Source organism: Cervus elaphus, chromosome 21 (assembly GCF_910594005.1).
Source record: "Cervus elaphus chromosome 21, mCerEla1.1, whole genome shotgun sequence".
NCBI classification, from domain to species: domain Eukaryota; kingdom Metazoa; phylum Chordata; class Mammalia; order Artiodactyla; family Cervidae; genus Cervus; species Cervus elaphus.
The window spans coordinates 47345549-47367680 of record NC_057835.1 but is presented as its reverse complement, the minus strand read 5'-3'; positions in this window follow the sequence as shown (position 1 = coordinate 47367680).

Sequence of the window (22132 nt, the reverse complement as noted above, 5' to 3'; positions counted from 1 at the left end):
GGAAAGATTGAAGGCAGGAGGAGAAGGGGTCGACAGAGGATAAGATGGTTGGATGGCATCACTGACTTGATGGACATGCGTCTGAGCAAGCTCCGGGAGTTGGTGATGGTTAGGGAGGCCTGGAGTGCTGCAGTCCATGAGGTCAGCAAAGAGTCAGACACTACTAAGTGACTGAACTGAACTGACCCAGAATGTTTAGAATAATCATAGGGAGAAAAAAAAGAATAATTTAGTTGCATAATGAATGTTTATTTTATATAGTTCTTAGGACTGAAATGATAGATTAATTTCATCTGCTTTATGGAAGAGGCCAGAAGTTCCCTTAACTTTGAACATACCTCTCCAAAATACTTCAACTTAATTTTCTGATTCTTGAATATTGAGATTCTCCAAAAGAATGATAGTTAGAGAACACACTGACTGTCATAGATTGAATTGCGCAACACACCTCAAAATTTATGTCGAAGTTCTAACCATCAATAACCTCAGAATGTGGCTATATTCGGAGACAGGGCCTTTAAAGAAGTAATTAAAGCTAAATGGGTCATATGGTGGTTCCTCATCAAATATGACCTGTGTCCTTCTAAGAAGAGGGAGAGACACCAAGGCTGCTTATACACAGAGAAGAGGCCGTGTGAAGACACACAGGAAGACCACCATCTGCAAGCCAGCTAGAGTTCTTAGGAGAAACCAAGCCCTCTGACACTTTAATCTTGGACTTCTAGCTTCCAGAACCTCAAGAAAATTAATCTCTGTGGTTTAAGCTGCTTACTCTGTGGTATTTTGTTACAATAGCCATAGCAAATTAATACAGTGACCTCTTAATTTATAATAGGGAAACCTCGCTCCATAAGTTGAAAATCTTCAAATTGATTAAGGGATTGGAGCATCACTTCATTCTTGTCTTGAGTTATTTTGTCTTAAAAAAAAAAAATGTTGTGTTAGCTCTAGTAAAGTGTAGAAAAGGGATGGATGAAGTACACTAAGTATGTGTTTATCCCTCCCACACAACGACCACAATTGGTTATTCTGTTCATGTTATAACATCGGCCCAAAGATCCCAGTATCTCCATGAAGTTTCCTAGATTTCATGTTTTCAAAAGCACTCAGGCTTAAAATCTGTGAATAATTTTGACTCATTTTTTTTTCTTTACCACCTATGTATAGTCAATGACCAATTCTTGTTGATTCTTATTTCAAAATATGTCTTTCATATACCCCATTGTTTTTCTTTGCTCAGTCATCAAGAAGACCCAGACTCTCATCATCTTACAGATAAGTTACTGCCAAACCCTCTCACCTAGCTTTCTTTCTCTAATCTTTCCCTGCCATTTTACAACTACCAACACTAAATGTCATCTTATCAGTGACCTACTGAGGAACTTCAGGGTGTTCTCTTTGTTAGAAATTGAAGAGTAAATATTTTCTCCTGTAGTTAAAAAGACTCCTCAGTCTGGTCCCAAGCTAACTCAGCTTTCTTTCCCAGGATTTCATAGTGTTACATCAACATTTCAGTAGGAGGGACAGTTTCCCCACCATTTCTTGCTTTTTTCCATGTTGCTGCAAATGACATTATTTTATTCTTTTTTATTGTTGTTGTTGTTCAGTCGCTAAGCTGTGTCCAATCCTTTGCAACCCCATAGAAGGCAGCACACCAGGCTTCTTTGTCCTTCACCATCTCCCAGAGTTTGCTCAAACTCAGGTCGAGTCGGTGATGCCATCCAACCGTCTCATCCTTTGTCATCCCCTTCTCCTCCTGCCATCAGTCTTGCCCAGTATAAGGGTCTTTTCCAGCAAGTCAGCTCTTCCTATCAGGTGGTCAAAGTTTTGGAGCTTCAGCATCAGTACTTCCAATGAATATTCAGAGTTAATTTCCTTTAGAATTGACTGGTTTGATCTCCTTGCTGTCCAAGTGATTTTCAAGAGTCTTCTCCAGTACCACAGTTCAAAAGCATCAATTCCTCAGCACTCAGCCTTCTTTATGGTCCAACTCTCACATCCGTACATGACTCCTGGATAAACCATAACTTTGACTATATGAATCTTTGTTAGCAAAGTGATGTCTCTGTGTTTGAATATGCTGTCTAGGTTTGTCATAGTTTTTCTTTTTTTTTAATGGATGAATAATATTCATTGTATATATACACCACATCTTCTTTAACCATTCATCTGTCCATGCATATTTAGGTTGTTTCCATGTCTTTGTTATTCTAAATAGTGCCCCTATGAACATTGAGGTTCATGTATCTTTTCAAATTAGAGTTTTTATATTTTTCAGATATATACTCAGGAATGAGATGGCTGGATCATATGGTAACTCTACTTTTATTGTTTGAGGAAACTGCCTACTGTTTTCCATAGTGGCTGCATCAATTCCCACTGTTGGTGGGGATGTAATTTACATTTCCTTTTCATTGGAGAGTTTCTTTTAAAACCCAGTTTTATCAAGACCAACATGACTCTCTGAGGATTAGACTCAAGTGACAGTCTTTGAGTTCCCCATTTGATTCTTTAAGAATTTTTTTAAATTTACTTTATTGACTGTTATTGGTCTTCATTGCTGTGCTCGGGTTTTCTCTAGTTAGAAGGCATGGGCTTCTCATTGCTATGGCTTCTCTTGCTGTGGAGCACAAACTCTAGGCATGTGGGCTTCAGTAGTTACAGCTCATGGACTGAGTTGCCCCACAGCATGTGGGAACTTCCCAGATCAGGGTCCAAACCTGTGACCTCTGCATTGGCAGGTGGATTCTCAACCACTGGACCATCAAGGAAGTTCCTCTCCAGGTAAGTCTAATGAAAACTATTACCATAGCCCACTTGATAAACATGTGAAATGAGTACACAGCAACGGCTTGCTCTTCTGTACCCAGAAAGGGATATTTGATGTTATTATAGGTGTCTCTATCTTTGCCCAGTTGCAACCAAGGACTTCAGATTGGAGGGCTAACAGAGCCTAAACCTAGTTTGGTATGTGAACCCATGGTCTTTGAATTAGAATCATTCACATGCTGCCTGGACTTACTGAGGCTCAGGTTCTTCGTGTCTCAGTGCAGAAGAAATTCAGCGAGAGGCAAAGTGATAGGCAAGAAATAGATTTATTAATATAAGATGCTTTGAGAGATGCAAATGGTCAGGTGAGGGGCCTCTGCACTAAGGATTAAGTGAGCTACAATTTTATAATCAAAGGAAAATGAGGGAGGGGAAAAGACTCTCTTCTTTGAGTAGACATCAAGTTTACATCACTAGCTACTCTATCATATCTGACAAGAGAGTATCTGACCCTATGAGGTCAAACTAGGACTATCATAGCATTTATTCAAATCAGTAGAAGGGTGGTGACATTTTTCTTTCACCTAATGACCTGGGGCTTTTCTTGTACTTTTAGGCTTTATAGTTAAGCAAGCCTGCTTCATTCCACAAAGGTATGAGAGTTTTCTTGAGTAATCATTAACTTCCAGCGGTCTCCCAAAGTTTCTTAGTTTTCCCTCTCTACCTGTAATCCCCTACTGGGACTTCTACAGCTAACTGTCTAACTATCCTATTCCATCCTAATCACAATGGGGGATCCACTTTCAACTCAGGCACTATTTACTTACTCAAAAGGAAAATATTCATCCTCACAATCAGATACAGAGTTGTGTGGCTACACAGTTAAAACCGTAACCTCTTTTGGGGGTATTTAATAACAAATAACTTATAGAGCATTTTAGAGGAAAAAAATGTTATTTCTAACATAGATAGAGGCTCAGTGAACTGAGAAACTGCTCAACTAGAACCTGGTTGAATTTTCTATAAATAAGAACCCAGGTACTTGTGTTTGGTTCTGACTCTGATGATTCAGGCTGAGTTCTACTGTCATTTCTAGGTGTGCCTTTCACTCATTGCACTTATAGCCAGAGTTTACATTGATCTGTATGATTTTTGAAATGTTTTCTGTTTAATCCCTATTGCATTGAAAGCTCTGGGAAGATCCCCCAAGTGGCTTTTGTATCCTTACTCAACCTTTCTGTAGTATGGACTAAAACATACTTGCTGAGTGAAAAGGAAGGGAGAGAGGGAGGAGAAGAGCCTTTCTCCTGGAGAAGTAGTTTATGCCTATTGGAATCTCCATTCATGATAGTTCTGCTCCATGAGTTTTCTAGAAATCTGGCATGTGCTAAGAAAACTTCCAACACATTTTGCTTAGCTAGTAGGATCCCATCAGGTGTCTGGGTCAGTATGCTTTATAACATTTCCCCTTATTTCTTGCACTAAGTATAATTTTACGGGATTATAATGAGGCCAGGATTGCGTCTTTTGTCTTGTTGAACACTGTACTATATCCCCAATGCCAATCACAGTGTAGAGTTTAGGGTAGATACTCAATATATGTTTATGTCATGAGTGCTGGATGCAATGAAGGACTCTATGAAGAATGAAGTGGCATCTCAGCACAGACAAGGGTAAAATACCAGAGAGAGAACTGACAAATTTAAACAAATTAGGAAGGACATCTATACTGGTCTAGAGCTAAGAAAATTTAACTATTTTACAAAGCTAAACAAAGGTATGATAAACACAGATGATTTCAACATTTTAAAGCAAATACAAGCAGCATCTTCTCCCATCCTTCCAATGGCATTATAGACACAAGATGGGTATGAGCAGGAGTCTTTGAAAACCAAGTTAGAAAGGTAGGCTATAAAATTCCTTTGTTGTTGTTCAGTCACTCAATCATATCTGACTCTTTGTGACCCCATGGACTGCAACAAGCTAGGCTTCCCTGTGCTTCACTGTCTCCTGGAGTTTGCTCAAACTCATGTCCATAGAGTCAGTGATGTTTCTGAATAGCTGCTCCTCTTTCTGTGGTATCAGTTTAAATAGCAAAAGGATTAATCTGTACTCTATACTGATCTTTGTACTTGAGTACCAACAGCAAAATCTGTACTCTGAAGGCTCATCTGGTTTATCTGAAAACTTATATAGCCCCCAACAAGATAAAGTTCAAACTCTTTAACTTGTTCGTGAAGGTCTTCCTTCAATGTGTTATCTTTCTAACTTCTCCTTCCTTGTTAATCAGGGTTTCCAAAGAAACAGAACTAGCAGTGTGTGTGTTCATGTGCATATCTCTATCTATCTATCATTTATCTATCTACACCTATCTTAAAGGCCTTCTGCTGACAGAACTCCTCCTTGCTTGGGGAAGGTCAGTATTTGTCCTATTTAGAACATCAAAGACTACTCACATTATCTACTTAACCCAAAGCCTACCCATTTAAATGTTCATATCATCCAAAAATACCTTCACAGACTCATTTAGAATAACTCTTGACCACTTATCTAGACAACATGGCCCAGTCACATGGACACATAAAATTAACCATCTCTCTTTCTTTCCTAATTATGTATATTTCCTTAACATCACCACCCTCCTCCATATGTGTCATACTTATTCTAGCCTCTCTTTATCCCCCAGTAACAACAACTTTTCACCTGCCAATGTTGTTATTCAGTTGATAAGTCGGGTCCAATTCTTTGTGACCCCATGGACTGCGGCATGTCAGGCTTCTCTGTCCTTCACTATCTCCTGGAGTTTGCTCAAATTCATGTCCGTTGAGTCAGTGATGCCATCCGATCATCTCATCCTATGTCATCCCCTTCTCCTTTGCCTTCAATCTTTCCCAGCATCAAGGTCTTTTCCAGTGAGTCAGCTCTCGGCGTAAGGTGGCCAAAGTACTGGAGCTTCAGCTTCAGCATCAGTTCTTTCAGTGAATATTCAGGGTTGATTTTCTTTACAATTGACTAGTTTGATCTCTTTACTGTCTAAGGGGCCCTCAAGGGTCTTCTTCAGCAGCACAATTTCAGTTCAACACCAAGTATCAATTCTTGGACATTCAGCCTTCTTTATGGTCCAACTCTCACATCCATACATGACTGCTGGAAAGTCCTCCCAGTTCCCACCTTCTTAGTCTAATGATTTTAAACAGTGTTAAAACAGAAGAGAAGGAGCATGGCACACACTTTAAAAGAATTACACAGCCTGAGGACATTACATAAAATGATCATAACCAAATAGGCTCTAGAACCATTAGGTCCAAGACGGCAGATGAGTCAATTTCCACCAGACTTTGTGCCTCAGTATACTCTCATTGTAACATATTAACAGGCTATGTGACACACCCACCAGTACCATGACAGTTCTGAGGCCAACCATCAAAGACCAAAAAGTGGGCAGTGGCCCAATTCCTGGAAATCTCTGCTCCCTCCCCAAAATAGTTGGAATAATCCTTCCACTCATTAATCTATGAGATTACCCAGCCCATAAAAACTAACCACATCATATTTTAAGGCTGCTCTTGCCTTCTGTGATGGTCCACACTCTGTCTATGTAGTGTGTTTCTTTTCTAAATAATCCACTTCTTACCTATCACTTTGCCTCTCACTGAACTCTTTCTGCAGTTAGACACCAAAACCTGAGCTTCACTGAGTCCTGAAACCAGGTGTGTGATCTCAGTTAAAAGACCACAGGTTCAAGTCCCATCCGAGTTGCACCGTTTCAGTGTTGCCTATCAGAATCACTGCTGCTGCTGCTGCTAGGTCGCTTCAGTTGTGTCCAACTCTGTGCGACCCCATAGATGGCAGCCCACCAGGCTCCCCCGTCCCTGGGATTCTCCAGGCAAGAACACTGGAGTGGGTTGCCATTTCCTTCTCCAATGCATGAAAGTGAAAAGTGAAAGTGAAGTTGCTCAGTCGTGTCTGACTCTTAGTGACCCCATGGACCGCAGCCTACCAGACTCCTCCATCCATGGGATTTTCCAGGCAAGAGTACTGGAGTGGGGTGCCACTGCCTTCTCCATCAGAATCACTAGAAGCAAGCTTAGAATGGCTCAAATATGTGGAAGTAAGATAACCTTGAGTATATGCATTTTACTGAATTCCACAGATGGTTTTGTTACACATCCAAGTTTGAGAACTGGACTAGAGTTTTGACTCTAGGCAAAAGCATACACTGCCTTCAAGTGCTTTTTCTTTACTCCCTTCATTTGAGAAATTATACTTCCATGAACCCATGGGTATTAGTTTGCTAGGCTACCCTAAAAAATTTCACAGGCTGGGTGTCTTAAACAATGGAAATTAATTTTCTCCATAGTTCTGGAGGCCAGATGTCCAAGATCAAGGTGTCTGCAGAGTTGATTTCTCCCGAGGCCTCTCTTGTTGGCTCATGGATGGCTGCTTTCTTGCTGTGTCCTTACATGGTCTCGCCTCTGTGTTTGTATCTCTGTTTCTCTGTGTGCCCGAATGTCTTCTTTTTATAAAGACACTACTCAGATTGGACAAGAGTCCACCATAATGACCTCATTTTAACTTAATTACCTCATTAAAAGCCCTATCTCCCCCTACAGCCATATTCTCAGATAGTGGGGTTAGAGTTTTAAAATATGAGTTGGGAGGGGGGTGCAATTTTGTGCATAACACCATCCCAACTCCAAAAATAATTGTCTTTCATGAATTCCTTTACTTTAAATATGTATGATGCAATTTTAAATTTGCTTATGCATTACCTCAAAATTGTTTTCCAAGTGAGTTATATTTTTATGCATTATCTGTAACTTCTGTACAGTGTAAGTTTTTTGAGGATGGTGACCTTATATTCAGCATAATCTAATAAATGAAAGATTCTCAATACTGGACTCACTCTTGAAATACTTGGTGAATTCTAAAAAGTCTTTAAACTTGGGTTTTACTTCCAGAAGTTACCAGGAGTAAACATTGGTCACAAACAGTCATATATGACTGAGCGACTAACTCACACACACACAAAGACATTGGTGCAGATGTGTTTTAGAAGCTCTCCAGATGCTCTACAGCAGAAAGTGGTAGCAGGGAAGGGCTTTTGTCTGTTTTGTATCATGGTATATCCCAGGGCAATGCCAGATACTCGGTAAGTGGTACATAAATCTCTGATGGAAAAGATGAATCTGGTTTTCATCATCTTTTAGCTGTATGAGCTCTGTGAAAGCTCTTTTATTTCTCTAAATCTGTTTCCCATCTTTAGAAAATGGAGATAATAATAACCATGGTTTTGGAGAATACATTATATGACAAAGTAAGTTATTTGGCCCAGAATAGTTGCTTGTCAACCAACGGCTAACTTTCTTCTCTTGAAAAGTTTGTGTTCTCACCTTGTTTCTGACACTGGCAGAAATGCTATGAGCAGAAGAACAAAGTGCATATGAAATAGGTATTGAGTGAATGAATGACACATGGAAAACTAAATGATAGATACAGTATTGAGCGATTTAAACAGGGTCTAAAAAGCCATGATGTCTCATTTTAGTTGTCCCACTCTGGGCAGAGATAAAACAGTAAGTGTTAATCACAGAATGTGTTGCAATTATTTATGCTTACTACTAAGTCACTTCAGTCGTGTACAGCTCTTGGTGACCCCATGGACTGTAGCCTGCCAGGCTACTCTGTAAATGGGATTCTCCAGGCAAGAATAATGGAGCAGGTTACTATGCCCTTCTCCAGGGGATCTTCCTGACCCAGGGATTGAATCCAAGTCTCCTTCATTTCCTGCAGGTGGGTTTTTTTTTTTTTTTTACCACTAGCACCACCATAATGTATTATTTCTGCTGAATGGAAAAATAGAGCAGTTATAATTTATGTGTATTTCCTCTCATTAGAATTAATCCATAGTAATTAGGAAACTGGAATGTGATCAAATGAACTCGTCTGGTCTGAAACCTTACTTGCAATAACATGTTTGATTTTCACTGAATCCCAGTGATCTTTGAGGTCATTGTGTAGTAGGAAGGGTGATGGAGGAGAGGAGAAAAGAGGGGAGAGAGAAACACTTTTTTATCTGGTGGACATGGGTTTTTTAAATTGAGGTATGGTTGATTTACAAATTTATGTAAGTTTCAGGAATACAACACAGAAGTTTACGATTTTTAAAGGTTATATTCCATTTAAAGTTACTATAAAATATTGGCTGTATTCCCTGTGCTGTATAATATATCCTTGCATCATTTACTTTACACATAGGTAGTCTGCACTTCTTAAATTGTCCCCTCATTGATCTATGGTGTGTATATGTGTGTGCGTGTGCATGCATGTTCACACACACACAACACACACACACATGCTTTGGTAACAAGCTCTTCCCTGTTCACCAAGTTAAATTAGACCTGGTCCAGGAATCAGGACTTTGTGAGCCAGCAAAGGATGCCTCCTTTTCTAAATGGATGCCTCCTTTTCTAAATTGTTGCTAATTGTTCAAAGTCCACTTTTCTTCTCTCTAAGTAGAAACCATGGGAAGCCTGATTGTTTTTTCTCCTCTCTTCTTCACATTTCTCAGGAAATCCACCTAAAGAGAACAAGTGAGGTTTTTCAAATCAGTCTTGTAAATCTGCTTGAGCAAGTAAAAATAGCCTCTAGAAAACGGCTGTATTCCAAAGGCCTCACTTCAAAAGAAATCCGGGTGTCCTGTGAGTCAAGGAGGGCATGTGAAGACAGGCAGCAGTCCTTGTTAGGCTCGTCTGGTTCAGTAAGAGCTAAGAAGTGGAAGCAAATCACAGAGAAGAAAATATGTAAAGTTTATTTGTTGAAATTTTCTCATAGAAGTTGGCTCAGATGAAAAATCTGAGCTGGATTTTTGATACAGGGAAATCTGTGTACAGTGCCACTAGATACATTAGGCCTTAAGCTTTAGCCCTACTGTGAAATTTGTTTCAAGTTGTTAAAATTTAAGAACTCTTCCTGTGAGGAGAGTTTTTTTCCTGGATTATTTTGACATTTTATTTAAAATTTCCACTATAGATAGAAATGATTCTAGCTTGCTGGAAAATTGTCTCCCCCCGCCGCCACACACACACCCCGCCAAACACACACACACACACACACACACCTCTAATCTGTGTATAATTTCTCTTGATAGGAGAGCAAGTTGATGTTGAATTCCTCAAATGCAGCTTTCACACTGGATTCATTATAGGTGCAAAATGACATATCAAAAACCTTAGGTATTGAACTCAGAAATGCCTGTTTCTGAGGTTTATCAAATCTGAGAAAGGTAAGATGAGGCATGTGCCATGTATTATGGGGGTGATATCCTATAATCAAATACAGTATTTCTTCAGCAAAATGCATTTATTCACTGTAAAGTGTGAATATTATACATGTCGTCATGTTAACTCAGGTTGGGCTCACCACCAAATGACTTGCACCAGATTAATTTTTTAAATGCTAGCTTTTCAGAGCTGTTCAGATTTGAAATCTTGTGTGAGGGATTGTGAACTCTGTTTTCCCATGTCCTTTCTCAGCTTTCACTTCCCTTCAGCTGTGTCACTCTTCATCCACGTTCCCCAGCTGACAAGCCCAGAGATCATCATTGCTTCTGGCCTCTACTACAGTCCTCTTTCCTGTATCCCACATGTTGTCCGTTCCCACCGCTGTTCTGCTTTTTTTATTTTATTTTTTTTTTGCCACACCACGCAGCATCTGGGATCCTAGTTCCCGGACTAAGGATTGGACTTGTGCCCCCTCTATTGTTAAGACACAGAGTCTTAACCACTGGATCACCAGGAAAGTCTCACCCTGTTCTTCAGCATCCTTCTAACCTTTATCTTTGGAAACCTGTGCTCAAAGTAGATCAATCTAAACTCACAGAGCCCTAGGTGATTCTTTAAATTCTATGGTAACTAGCAGTCTTATTTCTTTCTCCACACTGGACTCCCTTTAATGTCCCAGATTTTGATTAGAGAGGGACATAAAAGTAAGGATAAATGTCTGTGCACAGTCTCAGCACAACCTCTTATTTACTCAGGCCATACCCTCTAGGGTCACCCAAACTTTCTTTCTCTAAACACTCCATAAGCACTTCCCAGCCTCCAAGCCACTGGTCATGAAGCCTCTTCCCGGAATTAAGCCTCCTCCTCAGCAGTTTTTTTTTTTTTTTTTTGGCTAGTTTCCACTTACACTCTTTGATTCTACAGAAAATTGCTTTTACCTCTAACTGGGCCTCCATCACTTTGAACATTTTTCTATTGTGGCACATAAACAGTGCAATCCAATTATTTTGAGAACAGGCTTCTTTCCCACTGGCTTTCATAAAGTCTGGGATTGGACCTTATTCATCTTTGTATTTATACTGGAGAAGAGAGTGCCAAATGCATTTGGGGAAAGGTGTGTAACACAAAATTAAGCAGGTCTTTTTTTTTTTTTTTTAAGTGTAGGACTTATTGACTGACTCATACAAACAGATCCTTTTCCCCATAGTTTTTTTTTTTTAATTCATTTTGCTGAAGTATAGTAAGCCCCTACAGATGAATGTGTTCCATTTAGAGAGCTTGTTTGTAAAATCAAAGTGTTTGTAAGTCCAGCAGAGTTAGCTGAGATAAATAACTAAAATAATCAGCTATGTAATACTGTATTCTAATAGGCTTACAATATTTTTCACACAAGTAATACATAAAAAATAAACAAAAAATAAAGAAAACACTTTCTTTTAATCTTATGATATAGTACCTTGAGAAGTACAGTAGTTCAGTATGACAGCTGGAATACAGTGAATGGATAAGGGGCATCTAGCGAACGGGCATCTAGTGAACAGGTAAGAGTTACTGACGAGACGGGAGAGGAGGTGGGAGATGGTAGACCTGAAGGGTTGTTAGTAATAGGAGATGACGGCAAGCAGTGATTTCACTCATGCCTGACACGATGGCACAGGTTCTGGGACCCTGCTAGATTTAATTCTACCTACCCTCTTGAAAAAATGATCCAGTGATGTCTGGGTAGTAGCTCTTTTCTGTCACTGATGATGCAGTAATACTGAATTGCATTCTGAATAGCTGCTGCAATCTTTGTGTACTGTTCTACATTCAGGTTCTATGCTTCAAAAATTAACAACAACGAACGACGGTGCTCAGTCGCTCAGTCGTTTCTCTTTGAGATCCCACGGCCTGTAGCCCGGGTTCTCTAACCGTGGGATTTCCCAGGCAAGAATACTGCAGTGGGTTTTGCCATTTCCTCCTCCATGGGATCTTCCCAACCCTGGGATTGAACCCATGTCTCTAGTGTCTCCTGCATTGGCAGGCGAATTCTTTAAACTAACAGTGCCTCCTCATATAAAGAAAATCCCCTTGCCATTTCCTGCATCATGAATCTCTTCGGTTCTTCTGCTACTTCTTCTTCTTGTCTCTCTTCGTCCTTTCTCTGGGCATGCTCACATCTTTGAAAGCTCTAAACCTGCAAGTTCATATATACAGACTGTAGGGAAAGAGCAAACCAGCCCAGAGGGTATGGTCAGGCTTTCTTGCCCCACGGCCTCTTACTCCTACCCCATGTTTTGTGAATAATGATTATGTAACAGCCGCGCTCACTTACAGCACTGGGCATGCGCCTCATGAGGTACTTGTTTGATTACAGCTACTTTGTGCAGCATGCCTATATAAGCACCATCTGAGGCTTTGTGGAGGCACTGAGGTTATGTTATGTCCACTGCTATGGCTGCTGCACCAGCCCGGAGAGAATAAACGTGTCTGCAGTTTCTACCGCTCCTTGAGTTTTCTTCTAGCCTCTTAGCTTGCGCCCTGTCTACCATGGATTCAGCAAACAGTCCGCCAGTTGGTGCTATAAGCAGGATCTGCCAGATAGTGACTTACTGTACGGTTAATTTGCAATGTGTTCATTTCTGCTGTAAAACAAAGTGATTCAGCTTTATATATCTACATACATATATATATATTATTTTTCATATTCTTTTCCATGGTGGTTTAACATCACAGGGCATTGAATATAGTTACTGTGCTATAAAGTAGGCCTGTTGTTTATCTACTCTAAATATAATAGTTTGCATGTGCTAATCTCTAAATCCCAATTCATCCCTCCCCACCCCCAAAGTTCTTATAATTTCCTGACCTTATTCCTGTAATGGATTGAATGGTAACTCCCCAAAAGATATCCACATCCTAACCCCTGGAACCAGGGGATGTAATACTACGTGGTAAAGGGGATTTTGCAGATAGATATAGTTAGGGATTTTTTTGAGGTGAGATCAGCCTAGTTTATGAAGGTGAGCTCTAGATTAATGACAAATTTCCTTTGAAGAGATGGAAGAGGAAAAGGCACACACACAGAAGAAAAGGCTGTGTGAAGACAGAGGCAGAGGCTGGAGTGATGCAGTCACAAGTCACGAAATGCAAAGAGACACCAGGAGTTTGAAGAAGCAAGGAGGAGTCTTTGCCAGAACCGTTGGAGGGAGCATGTTCCAGCAACACCTGGACTTCAGATCTCAGGCCTTTAGAACTGTGAGGGAATAAACTTCTGTTGTTATAAGCTGCCCAGTTTGTGGTAATTTGTTACGGCAGCCCTAAGAAATAAATGCACTCCCTTTTTCTCAGTTACCCCACACACTGGTTGTTGTTACATGTTCATTTTCATTCAGCCTGCATTTATCTTATTGTTCGCTCTAATCTAGGGTGACCCCACCCACTTCAGATCACTGTGTCTTTTTTTTTTTCTTTCCAATCCAGATCTTTATGTCCTGGGCTCCAGATCTGTGTATCCAACTTTCTATGGCAAACTTTAGACTAGTTAACCCATAGACACTGTTTCCTAAAGTTGAATTCATATCTTGTATCTCCTTTTCTTCTGCAAAACTGCTTCCCTTCCTGTACGCTCAACTTCTTGAATGGTGCCAGCGTCAGGCGGGCACTTTGGGCTCATTTCTCACCTTAACTCCCGTATCTTGACAATATCCCAAGTCCTTGTTGAATATACTTTATTTAAACATTTTAATCTTCTCATCACTGTTATTTTACATATGGTCCTGTATTGTACTGTTCATTTTTTAAAATGTTTTTATTTATTTTTGACTACACTGCATCTTCATTGCTGCACACCGTCTTTCTCTAGCTATGGTGAGCTGGGGCTACTCTTCCTTGTAGTATGTGGGCTTCTCATTGCTGTAGCATCTCTTGTTGCAGAGCACAGGCTTCCATAGTTGCAGACCATGGGCTTAGCTGCCCTGAGGCATGTGGGATCTTTCCTTGTCCCCTGCATTGGCAGGAGGATTCCTGGCCCCTGGACCACTAGGGAGGTCCTGTACTATTCATTTTACTTTTCAAGTTAAAAATTTTTAATTAAAATTAAAATTTACCATTTTAACCATGTTTAAGTGTATAGGTCTGTGGTGTTCAGTATATTAACATTGCTGTGCACAGATCTCTAGATCTTTCTATCTTTGATTTTATGACACTGAAACTACCCCTTCCCCTCCCCACAGCCCCTGGCAACTACCTTCCTACTTCCTGTTTCTATGATTTGACCACTTTAGATACTTCATAAAAATAGAATATCATGTAATCATATCTTTATTTGTCTTTTTGTGCTTTAATTTTTGAAAGGAATTTATTCTTTTAGCTACTGAACAATTTCAGACAAACTGAAATTATTGAGAAATGGGAAGAAATAGTTTAATTCCCATTGTCCCATCATTGAAGACACTCACTTTTAACTTAGTGCATCTCATTCCAGTCATTTTACTATGATTTTTTTCTCATACTTTTGAGCAGAATGTAAATAACTTTGTATACCTATAGATGAATGAATGGATCTCATTGCTTCTCAAAATTATTGGTGTTTTTTTTAAACATCCCTGAAGCTAATTTCTCATCTGTTATCAACAAAACCCTAATTTAATTTCAATATAATATTTGCTTTTCAGCTTCACTTTGACTTCAGACACAGCCCAGACACTAAACTCATTTTCCCCCTTATGGTCCTTCCCAGTGGAGCCATCATCATTAAAATAGCGTGAGATGACGTATTCCCTTATGACAGCTACTCTAAGTTGCCCGAACTTGCTGAAGAAGAATCATATGCAATTGTCCTTGGAATGTCATCATTCACTTTAGATTTCACAGTTGATGTTAATGTGAGAAGAAAAAGATGACTCACATACTGCCTAGCCTACAGCTAATTGGTTTTGTAATGCAACTTAGGATCCCAAAGCCAAAGGAGTTCTACCTCCTAGGACAATGTTTTTTCTTATTGGGTATTTCATTGCAATTCTTAGATTCCAAAGTGTCAAAATTTTAAACTTGAATATCTTCAATGGAAATGATGTTAAATTGTTCCAAAAGAGTGGAATTTCTTCCTAACATTGACACCGAAGTCCACTCTGTTCATCTCAGGGTGAGTTTGCCTCCTCCACCGCAGCCAGGGGTCAATGCCCTCAGGTAGCCTGGCGCCTTTCTTCCCCAGATCTTCTGTTTCTCTGGATTGTGAAACTACTCTAGTCACTTGTATTATGAAAGATAGTAGTCTCCTGTCTATCCTGATCAAAATGTGAGAAAAATCTCTTCTCCCCTTAGTTGTTGAGCAGCAAGTTTAGAGTTCTTCAAATGTTTAAATTAAAAGAAATTACACAAAAAGATTGGAAATCGGTGCATTTGTGGAGTGGGGTGTGTTGGCTCAAGTGGGTGTCTCCAGGTCACTGCAAACTGAGCACACTCAGTGCACTAGAGAGTTGTGTACTGGATACTTATGAACTATCTACGCACTGCCGACACATGGGCACTCCCAGCCCAATCCAGAGCTCTTCCACTGCTCAGAGAGGTGTGGAGTTCCATCAGCTTCTCCTATGTCCCACTCACCAGGTTGGTTCTAACTTTGAAGTTATTGCATGGTTGCCTCAGCTGCTCCCAAGTCATTTGGCTGCTGGTGCAACTCTTCCCTGTAAAGTCCATGTGCCATGGTCCAATTTACACAATATTTCCTGAGGATGATGCTTGCCAAGATGCCCCAAGACAGGGGCCCAGTGTTTCCCTACAAAAACAAGAAGCCTGGTCTTCCTTTGGGTAGACTGGGCCAGGCATCTTTTCAAGGAGTCATTTCTCTTAACTTTTAAACTTCAGGGGTTCACTGCAATCCTTTCCTCCAAGAGAAGAAAGTTAATGCTAACATATTCAGGAACAGTGTCCATGCTCACCATTCTGGCTGGATTTTATAATATCCATAAAAGCAAACTATCTTTATAAAATCAGTAGGTTCTTATTTCTGAGATTGAATGACACTAAAGGAAAAAATCTGGACACGGAGAAAATTGTTTACTTCTCTGGTTTCATTCCTAGGCCTCTAGCTTTTATCTCAAATCCCAGATCCTGTTGAACCCAGTTTTTCAGTAAACATTGGAATTTCTGGAAATCCTGCTCTTTTTGTTGAGCTATTTGATGGAGAAGCAAGCTCTGCACATGACATCTTATCTTTAGATATTTCCAGGCCTGGTTGAATCTGCAAGTAGAGTGTAACATCTGATTTTTTAGTGACAATAAGTGGAAATCCCAGTGCTATCAGCACAAGAGGTGCACGGAACACTGTGACAGAGTGCTTCGAGGAGGCAGCACTTAAAATAGGAGGCATGTCAGCAAGAGGGAAGTCTGAGACAGGTAGCAGGCCCCAGGCAGGCTTGGGGATCAAAGGCAAGACTCCCACCTTTTAAGGAAGGAAATATCTCATAAATAAAGGATAGGGTCTGAGCCTTTGGGGAGTGTCATAACATACAAGGACTGAGCCCCAAGGAGTGACACAGAGTTTATTGATCTCAATCAGGTTGAAAACAGAGTTTGGGTTTTAATAAAGAGGCAGTGGCTCAAAATAGAAACTAGTATGTGTTTCAAGACCAGACAAGGTTGAGCTGATGCTAAATCCCAGGTTTGTGGTAAAGAGCAGGGTTTTTCAACTTTTACTGTACATTCAATGATTGACCTGAGGATCTTCTGAAAAAATGCAGACTCTGATTCAGCCAGTCTGGAATGGGTTCTGATCATCTTCAGTACTAGCAAGCTTTCAGTGGTGTAGATGCTGCTGATCTGTGGACCACACTTTTTTCCCTTATTTTTTTTGTTTTTGTTGACTTTTAAAAATATTTTTTGGCATACTTTTAGATTTACAGAGAAGTTCCAAAACATGCAGAGCATTCCCATATACTTTTCATCCCATTTCCTCAATGTCCACATCTTACTTCATGGGATACATTTGTCAAAACTAAGACATGAATGCTGGTGCAATACTAGTAACTAAACTTTAGACCTTATTCACATTTTTCTCCACTTTTCCCACTATTGTCCTTTCTTGTTCCAGGATGCAATTCAGGATCCTACACTGTATTCAACTGTCATGTCTCCTAAAATTTTCTCCAGTCTGTGACGGTTTCTCAGTTTTTCCTTGCTATTCAAGACCTTGATAGTCTTGAAGAGTATTTTGTAGAATTTTCTTCAGTTTTTCTTCACGTGTCTGATGTTTCCCAACAATTAGATTTGGATTATGGTTCTGTAAGAAGAAGACCATGAGGGTGAAAGACATCATATCGGGAGGCACATGACACCAGCAAGATTTAACACAAAGGGTGTTAAACTTGGTCACCTGATTAAAGTGATGCTCACTAGGTTTTCAGAATTACTATTTTCCCCTTATCTTCTGTTCTTTGGAAGTGAGTCTAAGTATGGGCAGTGGTTCTCAAATTTGAGCTCTCATAGAAATCACCTGAAAGGCTTGTTAAACCACAGATAACTGGGCCCCCTTCCCATTTCTGATTCAGCAAGGCTGAGGTGGGGCCCAGGAATTTGCATTTCTAACAAGTTCCCGGGGGATGGTGATGATGCTGATTCAGGGACCACACTTACAGAACCACTGGTCTAGCTTGTTTGTCCATCATCATTGAATCATACACTGGCACAGAATCACCTGGAGGAATTCTAAATTCATACTGCCAGGTCTGGGTCCTGGTAATTTGGATTGAGAAAATCTAGGGCAACACACATGAGTTGGCATTTTTACAAATGAAACTGAAGCTTGAGAACCGCTGGGGTGCAGGCTACTTTACGGGTGAACATGGAACTGTGGCCTTGGGGCAATGCTAAGGCAGCAGGTGGGGTTCAAACAGCTCTGACTGTGGGAAGAGAAGGGCAGGAAAGCCTGGGAACCCAGCAGGATCTGAATCATAGGCCTTCTGCCTGCCTGGCTCTGACCTGTCTATTCATCCCCACAGGAAGACTCTCCTGTGTTTTGATTTGTCCAACTCATGTAATCGCTCAGAAGTGGACAGCACACAACCCAAAGTTAGCAATCTGCTAAAATTCCGACAAAGAATAGAGACAACATATTTCTGTTTTCTAAGATCAAGTAACTTATTTTATTGCCTAAATCATTCTAGACAACATGACCTTTTCCTCTGTCTCTGCATCTCAAATCTCTCTCTCTTTCCATTATGAAGACATCTATCATTGATTTAGGGTACCTCCCAAATCCAGGATGATCTCATCTGGAAATCCTTAGTTTAGGGTTTAGATTTATTGTTCAAATCTTACATCCTTCAGTGTTCCCCAAAAGAAGTCTTATGATTCTGAATATTAAAAAAAAAAAAAAAAAACTAGCAGGAGAGGGAAGAGGATAAAAAACTAGAGAAATAAGAAAAATGTTTTTCTTACTTGAACTTAAAAAAAATAATTTATATAATTTTATTATGTAATTATACCTTTATTGACTACTTTTATTTAGCCTTTTATTCTATTTCAAAATTACACACATGCTCAGTCTTGCAGTCATATCCAATACTTTTGTGACTCCGTGGACAGTAGCCTTTTAGGCTCCTCTGTCTTTGGGATTCTCTAGGCAAGAATACTGGAGTGGGTTGCCATTTCCTCCTCCAGGAGATCTTCCCAACCCAGGAATCAAACCCAGGTCTTCGCATTGCAGGCAAATTCTTTACCAGTTGAGCCACCAGGGAAGCCCAAGAATACTGGAGTGGGTAGCCTATCCCTTTTCCAGTGGGTCTTCCTGACCCAGGAATCAAACTGGGGTCTCCTGTATTGCAGGTAGATTCTCTACCAACTGAGCTATCAGGGAAGCCCCAACTATGGTGGAGGTAATGAAAATAATGCACCTCCTTCAAAAGGCCTGGTGCAGGCGCTTCTGCACTCAGTGTCCTGACCCTGCCTCAGGCCACCGCTGACCCATGCCTGCAACGAAGATTCCTAGCCACTCACAGGCAAGTCTGGGTCAGTCCCTTGTGGGGTCACTGCTCCTTTCTCCTGGGTCCTGGTGCACACAGGTTTTGTTTGTGCCCTCCAATAGTCTGTTTCCCCAGTCCTGTGTAAGTTCTGTAATCAAATCCCACTGGCCTCCGAAGTCAAATTCCCTGGGGCTTCTCAGTCCCTTTGCCAGATCCCCAAGTTGGGAAATCTGTTGTGGGTCCTAGAACTTTCTTAACAGTGAGGGAATTTCTTTGGTATAATTGTTCTGCAGTTTGTAGGTTGTCTGCTCGGTGGCTCTATGGTGGGGTTAAAGGTGACCTCCTCCAAGATGTCTTATGCCACAGGTTGTGTGACCAGGTCTCCTGCACCCAGAGCTTCTGTCCCAGTTGCAGGCCACTGCAGATCAGTACCTCCATAGGAGACACTCAAACACAGTTCTGGCTTGGTCTCTGTTGGGTCTCTTGGTTCTGGTGTGCACAAAGTTTTGTTTGAATCCTCTGAGCATCTCTGATGCATATGAGGTTTGATTCTAAAGAGTGAAAATCTCTGTCGTGTCTGACTCTTTGTGACCCCATGGATTCTATAGTCTGAATTCTTCAGGCCAGAATACTGGAGTGGGTAGCTGTTTCCTTCTCCATGTGATCTTCCCAACCCAGGGATCAACCCCAGGTCTCCCGCACTGCAGTCAGATTCTTTACCAGCTGAACCACAAGGGAAGCCCAAAGAAAGCCTACAAACACAGTAATTGTCATGATCTTGAGTTTTAAATATTAATTTAAGTCAAATCTAAGATTCTAAGGGCTTCCCTGGTGACTCAGATGGTAAAGAATATGCCTACAATGCGGGAGGATCCCTGGGTGGCGAAGATCCCCTAGAAGAGGAAATTCCCTCTCTAGTATTCTAGAATTTCATGGACAAAGGAGCCTGATGGGCTACTGTCCATGGCGTTGCAATGAGCTGGACACAACTGAGCAACTAACACATAGAGACACACAAGACTCTAAAATGGGGATTGGCAAGCAATTTTCTGTAAAGGGCCAGACAGTAAATATTGGAGGCTTTCCAGGCCTTGTGGTGTCTGTCCCAACTACCCCATTCTTCTACTGTAGCCCAAAAGCAGCCACAGATAATAAGTGTGGCTGTGTTCTAATAAATCTTTACCTATAGGTGGTGGCTGGATTTAGGACATAGATCATAGCTTGCCAATCCCTGCTCTAAAAAAGGATTGTTTCTCCATGCTCATATTGTACATATAGATTTCTACATGGAAACATTCAGGAATTTAACATCATTTCAGATTCTCTTTCATAATGTTGGAAACATTTTGCACATCTCTTTCATTCACCCTTATACACCCCATGCCCAGCACTGCAGTCTTTCATTTAACAGGGACTCAAAAGTTTATTTTGAGAGTCCTTTGGACAGCAAGGAAATCAAACCAGTTGATCCCAAAGGAAGTCAACCCTGTAATATTCATTGCAAGGACTGATGCTGAAAAGCTCCAATACTTTGGCCACTGAGGTGCCTCATTGGAAAAAAAAACCCTGATGCTGGGAAAGATTGAAGGCAAAAGGAGAAGGGGATGACAGAGGATAAGATGATTCGATAGAATCACCAACTCAATGGACATAATCTGAGCAAACTCTGGGAGATGGTGAAGGACAGAGGAGCCTGGCGTGCTGCAGTCCATCAGGTTGCAGAGTCAGAGATGACTTAGTGACTAAATAAAAGAAACAAGAGCGACAAAGATTTATTGAATGAACAGCAAATGAGTGAAGCCTGAGTTTTCCTAGCATGCCAGTCTCTGCAGAGTATGCACAATGCCTTGTCCAGCTCCAATGCACTTCAAATTGCTTAGCTGAAATAACTCAATATGCCAAAACACTGGCAACTCTGATATTGTGGGGCTCTCATCTCTCCTTCCTGCAAGAAAATGAAAATATCTGTACTTCTGGTATGGACCAATATAGTTATTATACCTTTCTATAAAACGAGAAAAAGATATTTATAGCTATGCTGCTGCTGCTGCTGCTGCTAAGTCGCTTTAGTCGTGTCCAACTCTGTGCGACCCCACAGATGGCAGCCCACCAGGCTCCGCCGTCCCTAGGATTCTCCAGGCAAGAACACTGGGGTGGGTTGCCATTTCCTTCTCCAATGCATGAAAGTGAAAAGTGAAAGTGAAGTCGCTCAGTCGTGTCCAACTCTTAGCGACCCCATGGACTGCAGCCTACCAGGCTCCTCCACCCATGGGATTTTCCAGGCAAGAGTACTGGAGTGGGCTGCGATTGCCTTCTCCTTTTATAGCTATATGTGTATCCATATTAATTTCACATCAATCAGTCAGTTTGCTCATTGATAGCAATAGGGAAACGGAAAGCAGTGGGGACTGGGTGGCGGCACTTACTGCCAGAACTCAGGGGGTTGTAGCTAAGAGGGCTTGACCTGGAGGGAATCGTGGAGATACTTAATAGAACATGGCACCCCGAGAGGCAAAATAGATGAATAACTAATGGGGATACTGCTTAATCAATACAACCAAAAGACAAGAATGGATGAGCAGCAGACTGAGGGTGATGATGCCAATAGAAATTCATGATCCTTTGCCCAGATCTCAAACTTAAGGCAGTTTTCAAACCCAGAAAACAGTGGCTAAAGAGGTTACCAAGTCCACAGGAGGAAGAATCTTAAAATGCCATGGGAAAAATATCGTGTGTTTACTTCCCCCATTTTCCTCAAAAAAGATACACTGTTATTCCGCTGAGAAAATACATTCTGGGAAAAGAGGGATATCTGAATATTTTAAGGATAGTGGATCTGAATTAACATTGATTCACAGAGTTCCAAAGCAGCATGTTAGAGAGGAGGTGTACCAGAGCCAGGTAATAATCAACATTCTGGCTCTCAATGTATCCAGTAAGTCTGTGGATCCAACCAGTGATTACCTCCCCTGTCCTTGACTATATAATTGGGACTGATATAGGTGGCCTTTGGAGTAGCCTCCATCTTGAATTCTTCCCATTCCAACCAAATGAGCTATTGTAGTGAGAAGGCAATATGGAATCTTTTGAAACTGTACTTCTACACTCCATTCTCCTCTCTATCCTGACCCCTGGTCA